Source organism: Zingiber officinale, chromosome 2A (genome assembly GCF_018446385.1).
Source record: "Zingiber officinale cultivar Zhangliang chromosome 2A, Zo_v1.1, whole genome shotgun sequence".
NCBI classification, from domain to species: domain Eukaryota; kingdom Viridiplantae; phylum Streptophyta; class Magnoliopsida; order Zingiberales; family Zingiberaceae; genus Zingiber; species Zingiber officinale.
In genome coordinates, this window is record NC_055988.1 from 155,525,616 (window position 1) to 155,537,117 (window position 11,502).

Here is an 11,502-nt window from a genome sequence, read left to right on the forward strand (position 1 = left end):
ACGGATTGATAGGCTTCGTCCACCTTACGGACACGCCGAGGAGTAGGAGTTCATCTCCGAACCTCGTTATATGGTTTGTCTTTCTTCTCCTGTTTTCTTTCTACTTGTATTTCCGCTGCGCTAACCTAATCGTAGGAAGAAACGAGAAAGATTGGGGTCGGCTATTCACACCCCCCTCTCTAGCCGTACGAAGGATCCCAACAGTATAGGCCTTTGATATGGTAGTCGAAGTGTCTGATATGCTGACATGGCTTTCGAGGTAGACAAGGATAAGTCTTGAATGACTGACATGGCAGAGGATAGAGTTCAACTTGCTGACGTGTCAAGAGGCTTGATCAAGATAACCTTCATCTCACTGAGGTGGCAACATTCACAGTCAAAGATAAGCTCGATGAGACTGATGTGGCCGAGAATCGACATCCAAATGGCGATGTGGAAGAAGGCAATTGGCAGGATAGAGGGTTCGATCGATCGAACCTAGACATCGGGCGACTAATAAATAGATTTGAATTAGGTCAACCCCTAGATCAGACGACTTATTAGTCGACCAAATGAGTGTATAAAAGAAGCTTGACCAGAAAGCTCTGGTCATCAACTTACAAGCCTCTAAGCCCTCTCTCGTGCTCAAATCAAGTTGTCCACGCTATGCTACTCCGACAATGAAGTTCCATTTCAATAACTCTCATGTTGTCGGTAAAGATTTAATTTCTTTTTAATTTTAGCACTTTCATTCTTCAAAGGTCAATAAACTTGTTACCTCACCTTTACACATTTTAAGAGGTTTCTTCACCTCCGAAGAATCAGTCAGAAAGGAGAAAGTTAGTGATTGGGCATTCGTAAGCAATCTAAGGGATTGCAGACTTTGGAGTATCAACCAGAGGCTGTAAACCAAGTAAAAAAATAAAGTGCCGCATATTTTCATCCGTCTTACATAAAGTTGACTATATATTTGGCAGATCCAATAGGAATTGAGTATTTAGGGGTTGACAACCTAGTTGCTGATTAATGCCTTCAGGGATATATAATATGTCTTGACTCATAGTTTGTAAATCATCTCAATCTCAAGATGTCGCTTAGGTTTATAGGAGTGTAACTTTAGTGAAGGAGAGTTTAGTGACAAGATTCAATTGACTGGATGTGCATATTGATTGAGTAGAGCAATTCAACCAACTAGAGAATCGATTGAATATGAGGTTTAACTGAAAATATAAGTTCTATTCAAATAATAATCGACTGGAAACTTGAGTATTGATTAGATCACCTTTTACTGTAATATATATATAAGCAAGGGACATATTTTACATTCGTCTGATCTATGGTGATTTTCTAGTTGGTTAATCAGAGTGTTCATAATGTTTCATATATCACTTTTTGAATGTAGTGGTGGGGCTTCGTTCATAAATCGATTCTCTTTGTGCATTTGTGGTTCCTCGCCATTACCTTTCTGAATGTGCTGGAATCAAGTAGAGCCAGCGTGTTCGACTAGGTGCAAAGACATATGTTGGACCAGAGACTTGCCCCATCAACATGATACGGTTTTCAACGACTTGTGATCATTATCCTGGCGCTGTCGGTGGTTAAATGTTGGCACATGCACCAATTCCAACACTTTTATATTCATTCCTAGTCGAGAGAAAATTGCAGTTAATTAAGAGAATTCTTATTGCTTTGCTATTGAGGAAGGCTAGACATTATAAGTATATATGATCCACTAACTTGTTCTCCATTTGGACCCAACAAAGTGAAAATTGGTTCTTTTGTCGTCTTTTGCTATAGCATATGCTGAACACCAGGGACGTATTATTTATCGGTCAGGAAGCTAGGATTTAAAAAATCCTCACACTTGATTTTTCAATGTGGCTATGCAAAGCTTGGCTATGGGCTGCACAGGGATGATTCTTCTTCAAGTACTGTCAAGCAAGTGGCATGAAGCTGAGCGACAATTCCCTAAAGACATGCATTAATGTCTAGCTAACGCTTCAGCACCTTCATCAAGAACTGTTGCCCAAGTTGCACTTTGTTGTTGTTGTCGTTGTTGAAGGTTAAAGCTATCTAATGATGGATTCAAGAAACAAAAGAAAGTATACTGGAAGTACAAGGATGAAGTGGAAGAGCAGAATGATGGCTATCGTGTTGGGCGAGAAGCAAGTACACATCGATTGCAGCGGAGATTTGCCTCAGACAAGTTCATATATACATCGATTGCAGCGGAGATTTGCTTCAGACAAGTTCATGTATGGAGTTCCAACTTCAAATGGTGTACATGGACTGATGGAGTCCCCCATTAGTTTGTGCAGCTCACACACTGTCCACTATGCCAATTGCCAACTGGAAAAAGAGCGTTCGTTTGCATCCCATCTATTCCCATGTTTCATCATCATTTGATATGATCCGCAAGGTCTAAATTGTTTTGAAAAAAATAGGAAAAGATAATAGAATAATTTTTATATTATATGCATCATTAATGGAGATATACAATATTAAAATATTTATAAATTATATACAATATTAATTGAGATATATAATATTAAAATATTTATGAATTATATACAGAATTGTATTAATCGAGATATATCCTCTGTCATTGATGTATTTATTTATTTGAAAATAAATGAAAATTTTAATTTGGATCTTTTACGTCTTTAACAAATCGAATATGATGATGTATTTTTAATGAAATATTAGGCAAAGTAACCCCAAATTACCATATCTCTATTGGTGCAAGAAGCATCATATATGATCGAATCTTGGTGATGATCGAATCTGAATTTTGATTATGTCAAAGGTTTCAAAGTTAAGTTGTCTTGTGATCTAACAATGTTGAAGTTATCTTAGGTAAAAGTCCTAATAGATTTTAAGCAGGTGAAAATCCCTAGGGGGTGGTAACCCTAGGTCCTAGTTAGGGGGCGCTAACCCTAGGTGATGGAAAGTGCTAGCTATGGTTAGGTAGGTGGAAAATCCTAGGGGGTGGTAACACTAGGTCCTAGGAGGTGGTAACCCTAGGCGGAAAGTCTTGGCAGGTCAGTGCTTTAGGCAAAATCCTAGAGTTGGGGACTCTAGGTGAAAACTTTGGTGGTCGCGGATTAGGTGGAAGTCTGAATGGGTCGTGGAGCGAACGTCTAACATGAAAACCTGAAGTCTCGGACACTGAGTAAAAGTCTAGTCAGTCTGGAGGATCGGTCTGGCAATAGGTAACTTCTCCTGAGAGGAGTAGGTGAGGACGTGTTCCCCGATGAGGGAATAGTATGTGTCAGTTCGACCTACGATTTCTGAACGAAATCTAAAATCAAAATCGAACAGTTCGAAAGCTGTCAAGTTATTGATTTATATATTATTTGTTATTTTATCTAACTCTATTTTATAAGAAACTAACAATTTTCCTGGGTTGGGCTTAGCCTTGATCGGTCGACCGAATGTCTGGATCGGTCAACCAAGCCTCAATACAAAAGGATTAGAATTCCAGCTCTTGGTGAAGTGTTGACCGGACGTTTGGTCGACCTAACCTCGGGATTAGTCGACCGAACCGTGGATAGAGAGAGACTCGGTCAAGCTGGTTTGATCGGATCGGATGAGGTGAAGATCATCAGTTGATCGGTCGACCGAACGAAGGCGCTATCCGGAGAGGTTGCATCTGGATGGAAGGCCGGGAGGATTCAGCAGGTTTGGCCAATCGAACCTGGGACTCGGTCGACTGATCCAGGTCGAGTCAAAACTTGATCCCAAGATCAGAAGATCTGGATCAGGTCTGGAGAGGCTATAAAATGGGGTCTCAACTAGCTACTTAGACCATCATCATTCACAGCGATCTTCTAAGTTGTGTGCTACGCCAAAACGGATCAATAACGCTCAGCTACTGTTCCGACAATCGACGAACTAATTCCTAATCATTTATTGTTGGTATAATATGTTTTTAAGTTTAGTACTTGTACTTATATATCTATTAAGAGTTTTGGATTTATAGTGATTGCCCAACGTAATCGATCAACGATTGCGGGCCTTGGAGTAGGAGTCATCACAGGCTTTGAACCAAGTAAAAGAAATCTGTTAGAGATTGTGTTTGTTCTTTTCTTTATTCCGCTGTATTATTCTGAGTTTTCCGAAATGAACGAATTAGTCATGAATGTTATTCACCCCCCCCCCCCCCTTCGAGCACGTCATTGATCCTACAATTGGTATAGAGCTAAGTCCACTCTAAATTGATGAAACCACCAATCGAGCAGAGGGGGTTCTTTTTAAAAGAAAATTATATATCATTTTTATTTTTAAAATATTCTTACGTCTTTCATTTTTTTCCTCCAAAATTATCTTTGAAAAATTCTTTTTCTTCTTTTCACCATTGGTTAGTATTAGTAAAATATCGTAGTTACCAAAATTTATAATAATATTTTTTTATTAATATTTTTTTATTTTTTTTTCAAAATTAGTGAATTACTATTTTTTTTTCTCCTGCACTACTAATCCAAGGCTAAGTCTTAGAACATTTGTTATTATTTTTTTTTTTTTGCGAGATTTTTTTTTAATGGCCCACCAAGAAGCCTACAGCACAGCTTGCCTGGCTTTTTTCTCCGGTGAAGATTTTGGCTACTGGGAGGGTCGAATGGAGTACCACCTCAAGACGCAGGTGGAAATGTGGATAATAATCCAGACAAGATTCACATTTCCCACTGAAGATGGCGTCCTTCTCCCCTGCGACAAATGGGATGTATCTGATGGATCGAAAGCGCTAGAGGGGGGGGGTGAATAGTGCTCGTGGCTATTTCATTTTTCGAAATCATAAAAGCTTGTTCAGAAATAACGCAGCGGAAAAGTAAATGAAATGGACACGAAGGATTTACTTCGTTCGGAGCTGTGACGACTCCTACTCGAAGGCCCGCGATCCTTGATCGCTTCCGGTGGGCAACAACTATAATTCGTAACAGCTATTACACACCAAGTACAATTTAAGTAGAAAAGAATATTGTACCGACAATAAAAAGAATAAAGTTGAGGCTCCGAATTGTCGTTGCAGCACTTCTGAGTCGAGACGTTAGCAGCTTGTCGCACGGAGAATGCTTAGAAGATTGTTGTTCTTCAAGCTGCACCTCAACTCTCCTTTTATATGAGGTTCCGAGCGCCTAGGACCTTTCCGAGCGCCTGGAGTGTGACGTGGCCAGCCAACCAGGTTGCTCCACGTCGCGAAGTCGCGCAGGGGATAAAAGTTGATCCCGGGCGCCCGGACCTCCTTTTTCCAGGAGCCGCTTCTCCTGCAAAACAAGGTTAGTCCGAGCAATTGCATACCCTACAAGACAATGTTAGAATCTGATAATTCATAAGTGAAAAAGAGCTGACAGTCTTCGGACTGTCCGAGTCTGACTTCGGGTTTCCAATCGGAAACCCTAGGTCGACCCGACGCCTACTGTTCCCTCTACGGGGAACGCGTCCTCACCTACTCCACTCAGGAGATTTACTTGATGCCAGTCCGGTCCTCCAGACCGACTGGACTTTTCGCCTAGGGTTACCATCCCCTAGGACCTAGGGTTACCGCCCCCTAGGGTTTTTCTCCACCTAGGGTTACCGCCCCCTAGGACCTAAGGTTACCGCCCCTTAGGGTTTTCCTCCACCTAGGGTTACCGCCCCCTAGGACCTAAGGTTACCACCCCTTAGGGTTTTTCACCTGCCTAACCGCAGCTAGGACTTTCCTGAAACACTCATTCAAACATGTTAGATCACACACTAACTTAACTTTGAATCCTTTGCCATTATCAAAACTAAGGTTCGATCGTCGGATGCTTTCTGCACCAATAATCTCCCCCTTTTTGATAATGGCAACCGAAATTCAATGTTAAGTAAAAAATATGCAGTTATGTATAAGCACAAGAAACAAGATAAGCAAGATAAGCATAAACATAGCTCCCCCTTAATATAAGTTTATTCTCTTTGAATTTTTTACTAATAGCCATAGCTCCCCCTTAATACAAGCTCCCTTTAACATATTTTCTTTGAATTTCTCTACTCTCCCCCTTTGCCATATATCAAAAATGAGCTAGTTTTGAAAAACTTAACTTTTCAAGACAGAATTTAGCAGAAAACATTTTAACTTAGGCAAGGAGCAAGTGAAAGGCAACACCTTAGAATAGCAACATTTTTCAAAATTGATTTTGCTTGAAGAGATTTTGTGATATAGAAAAAAGGAGCTCTTTTCAACTTAGTGTATTTTGAGGAGTTTCCAAAATTTTCACAGAAAAATTTTCAAAACACAATTTTCAACTTCAGAAATTTTCCGGGAAAAAATATTCAGGTTTTTAAAGAAAATTTCCAAGGAAAATTTTCAACTTAAAGAAATTAATTGCAGCTTAAAAAAAATTTTCAAACTTTAAGGATTTTTCTAACTTAATAAAAAAAAATTTTTAACTTAACGAATCTTCGAAAAAGTTTCAGCTTAAATAAAATTCCAAAAAAAAATTTCAAAATAGGGGATACTTGAAAGTTTTAAATTTGGAGAAAGATTTTGAAAAGCTGCTTAAGGCATGTTTTTGAAATGAATTTCAAGAATACTTAAGGCAAAGGAGAAGTGATAACCTTAATGTTTAATAGCTTGCCATTTTGTTTTAGTAAGGTATCAGAGCCCTAAAGACCAACACCACAAAAAAAACCAGTGTTTCCGACGGGATTACCGACGGAATTAATATGCTGTCGGTAAACTCTACTTTTTACCGACGGAATGATTTATTCCGTCGGTATAACAGCGTGATACCGACGGAATTAATATTCCGTCGGTAAACTAATGATATTACCGACGGAATAAGCCATCCCGTCGGTAAATTAATGGTTTTACCGACGGAATTACTAATTCCGTCGGTAAACTTAAAGTGTACCGACGGAATATGAATTCTGTCGGCAAGTTCCCCTAAAAAAACCCTAACCTCCCTCCTGTTTCCCTAACGCGCGCGCGGCCGACGGCTTCGTTCTCCCGTTCCCGATCGCTTCGTTCTCCCGTTCCCGATCGCAGGTTAGTTTTTGGTTTTGTTTTTTTTCCTTTTTTTCCGGCGAGCGGCAGTTGCCGCCGGCCTTCGCCCACACGCGGCGGCGCGTGCCCGCAGTGGGCTTCCTCGCCCGCAGCGGGTTTCTGCGCCCGCCATCGGCTGGCGGCGTTCGGCTTCGGCCGCCAGCGGCCATCTGCGCCAGCCGGCGGCGGCCGCCTGCGAGCATCTGCGCCTGCCAGCGACCGGCGGCCGCCTGCGGGCTTCTGCGCTGGCCAGCGGGCGCCTGTGCCTGCCTGCAGGTGTGCCGGCTGTTGTCGGCCGCCAGTTGGCTGCTGGCGGCTGTGTCAGCCGACATCTGGTTGCTGTTCTAGCCGGCAGCTGGCTGCTGGTGCCACGAGAAATTTGAAAAATATTTTGTGTTAATTTTTTAGCTAAATTATTTTTATTTTGTAAACAGGTAGCATTTGCTGCTCTTCTCCAGTTGACCTACAGATATTCAGGTAAAATTTACTAAATTATACTGTATGTCATTTAACATGATTAAAGTTAGAAATAGGTTATGTTAGTATGTTAATTTATAGCATAATATAGTCCGTTTGTTTGTTTTGTGTTAGTATCTTAATGTATGTTAATTTTTAGTTCTCAATATATTAGTTTTAGGTGAAAATGTCTATGAACAAAACTTGGATGTACAATCGATTAGAAAAAAGGATTTATCAGAGATGATTTTATTGCTGAAGTTGAACAGTTTGTGAACTTTGCTAAAAGTCACCTTGAATGTATGAATGATGCTGAGTTACGGTGTCCATGCAATCATAAAAAATGTCAAAATAGAGCTTTCCGTGATGAGGATACTGTAAAAATGCATATATGTAGAAATGGTTTTGTGCCAAATTACTACAATTGGTACTGTCACGGAGAACCTTATTTATATGAACCAATTGGACCTTCTGGTGGTTCGTCATCCAGGGCAACAGTTACTGATCCTGAAGCATCAATTAATATTGATATCGCAATGCAATCAATGGTTCATGATACGATAAATGCTACAGTTGATTATTCTAATATAGATGAAATACCAACACCTGAATATCAGCAACTATATGAAATGTTAAAGGCTAGTGAAAGAGAAGTGTGGAAAGACATTCCCTCAGGTCATTCTCAATTATCAGCTACTGCAAGGTTATTAAATATGAAAGCACATCATTTTTCGGAAAGATGTTACGACGACATTTGTCAGTTGATGTCAGAATTGCTTCCTGCTGATAACATAATGACGGATAGTTTTTACAGTACAAAAAAATTGATCAGAGGTTTAGGTTTGCCTGTGGAGAAGATTGATTGTTGTATAAATAACTGCATGATATTTTGGAATGAAGACAATGATCTGCGTGAATGCAAAATCTGTACACACCCTCGTTATAAGCATGGTACTCGCATACCTGGGCAGAAGAAGAAAAAAATAGCATGGAAAGTGATGTATTATTTTCCGTTAACTGCTAGACTTCAACGTTTGTATGCATCTGCTGCTACAGCTTGCCATATGACGTGGCATCATGAGCATGAGCACGATGGAGGTATAATGTGTCATCCTTCTGATTCACCTGCATGGAAACACCTAGATGCTGTATTTCCTTCATTTGCAATGGAACCACATAATGTGAGATTGGGACTTTCTGCAGATGGATTTCAACCATTTGGACAGTCAGGACAACAATATTCATCTTGGCCGGTTATATTAACACCTTACAATTTACCGCCATGGATGTGTATGAAAGATGAATTTATGTTCCTTACAGTACTTATTCCTGGTCCAACCAATCCCAAAGAGAAGATAGATGTTTTCTTACAACCTCTTATTGCAGAGTTAAATGAATTATGGAATGTAGGGTCGGTGATTTATGATGTTGCAAGCAAAACTAATTTTAGATTGCATGCTGCATTATTATGGACGATCAGTGATTTTCCAGCATACTCAATGTTATCGGGTTGGAGCACAGCTGGTAAATTAGCATGTCCACACTGCATGACTGATTCTGATGCATTTTCATTACCTTACAGTGGGAAGGTGTCTTGGTTTGATAATCACCGTAAATTTTTACCACCTGATCACTCTTTTAGGCGAAATAAGAAAAATTTCTTAAAAAAATGTTGTAGTCAGAAAATCCCCGCCACTCCATGCTTCAGGTGAACAAATCATTGAGCAAATTGATAGTTATGGATTTCTACCAGTATCACAATCTGGTTCTGATGAGATAAATAAATATATTGTTAGGATGTGTAAGTGTGGTTGGAAGAAAAGGAGTATTTTTTGGGAGTTACCGTATTGGAAGTATCTGCTTATTCGACATAATTTAGATGTTATGCATATTGAGAAAAATTTCTTCGATAATATCTTTAACACTGTGATGAATGTGCCTGGAAGAACTAAAGACACTGCAAAATCACGCGAGGAATTAAAAGACCTAGTCAATAGACCAGAGTTGCATCAAGATGAAATAACTAATAGATTTCCAAAGGCTTGTTATACATTGGACAAAGATGGCAAGCAAGCTTTATGTAATTGGTTGAAAGAAATCAAATTTCCAGATGGTTATGCATCAAATATGGGTCGATGCGTGGATATGAATAGATTAAAGATGTTTGGAATGAAAAGTCATGACTGTCATGTATTTATGCAAAGACTTATTCCAGTAGCTTTCCATGACTTACTTCCTCAAAATGTTTGGCAAGCACTCACTGAATTGAGTCTATTTTTTAGAGATTTGACATCAAGGTGTATTACGATAGATGATATGCTTCGGCTAGAAACAGACATTCCACTCATATTATGTAAACTGGAGCGCATATTTCCACCAAGTTTTTTTGATTCAATGGAACATCTACCAGTACATTTACCATACGAGGCACAAATAGCAGGTCCTGTGCAGTACAGATGGATGTATCCATTTGAACGATTTTTGAGGAAATTAAAAAATAATGTTCGTAACAAAGCAAGAGTTGAAGGGTCAATATGCAATGCTTATCTAGTAGAAGAAGCATCTTCTTTCTGCTCATATTATTTTGTTGATAGTGTGCAAACAAGACATCGCAGGTGTCCTAGAAATTCTGATGATGCTTGTCAGTCGATAGATCCATCTATGCTTTCTATTTTTAAGTTTCCTGGTAAGTTAATGGGTGCATTGCTTGCTAGATGGTTAACCGAGGAAGAATATCATGCTGCAAGAACATATATACTCTTAAATTGTGAAGAGGTCAAACCATACATAAAGTAAGTAAACTTCTTAAATCAAACAATTATCATTTGCAATGTTATTTTGTAGATATTATCATGGCAGAGCAGCAGGCTGTGGCACCCCGTGGCCACAAAGTCCTTACCGTTGTCGGGGACTCGTAAGTATATTGTCTTATTAATTATTCAAGTTTATATATAACATTAGTTATAATATATTTCTCATAACCTAAAGGTCTATTTTTGTGCAGGTTCACTCCGGATGGGCACAGAGTTGCCACATATATCACTGCAAAATTTAAGGAACGAGTTAGCGCGTCTGGTACTACATGGAGGCATGTAGACCAGGAGATGAAGCTATTTTATTATAATGAATTTGTGGTGAGTAAATTTAATATATTTAATTCACATTCTATAATATAGTTATCATTTATATCATTTAAACTAAATGTTTAACTTATAATTATAGAAAAGATATACTTGGGTGGACGGGCAAGAAGATCAATTTAAAGCTACATGGAATACTTATTGTGCCAAACTCTACAGAGATCATATGTATTACATGAGAAAGAAGGGCACTAGGCCTGCGTATGTTTCGGAGGTGATATGGAGTGCATGGACGACCACCTGGGCTGCAGAAAGGTGGCAAGCTAATGCCGAAAAGGCAAAAGCAAATAGGAATACAGAACCAGGTGGCCCGAGCACCGGAACCGCTCGGCATACGTCAGGATCCAGATCTATTGTTGAGCATACCATTGATCTGGTGAGTATAATTTAAAATTATACTTTATAACAAATTTTGTATTTATTACCAACCTTGTATTGTTGAGCATATTAATTTTTTCCTTAATTTATAAATGTAGGAACGTGAGCTTGCCCGACAGCCTACATGTATGGAGATTTTTCTGAAAACCCACAAGAAGAAAGATGGGTCATTTGTTGATTCTCGATCTCAAACTCTACATGTAAGATAATTAACTTTATTACATTTGTTCATTTATATCTTGATTAGTAATTAGTAATACATATCAAATTGGATACTATATTATTTTTTATGCAGCAAGAAATGACAGAACGGGTGGCTCAGGCATCTCAGCCATCAGCAGAGGGTGGAGAGTCACAGTCTTTATCCACCGACGATCTAAATGAGATATATTATGATGTTGTCGGTGGAAGGACAAAAAACTCCACCCTCTACGGCCTTGGCTCTCAGGCCAAAGTGGCATTTGATCATTTGAGGAATCCAGTAGGCCGTGCTAGTTCCTCTTCTTCTGGTGAGATGCAGTCTTTAAGACGTGAAAATCAAGA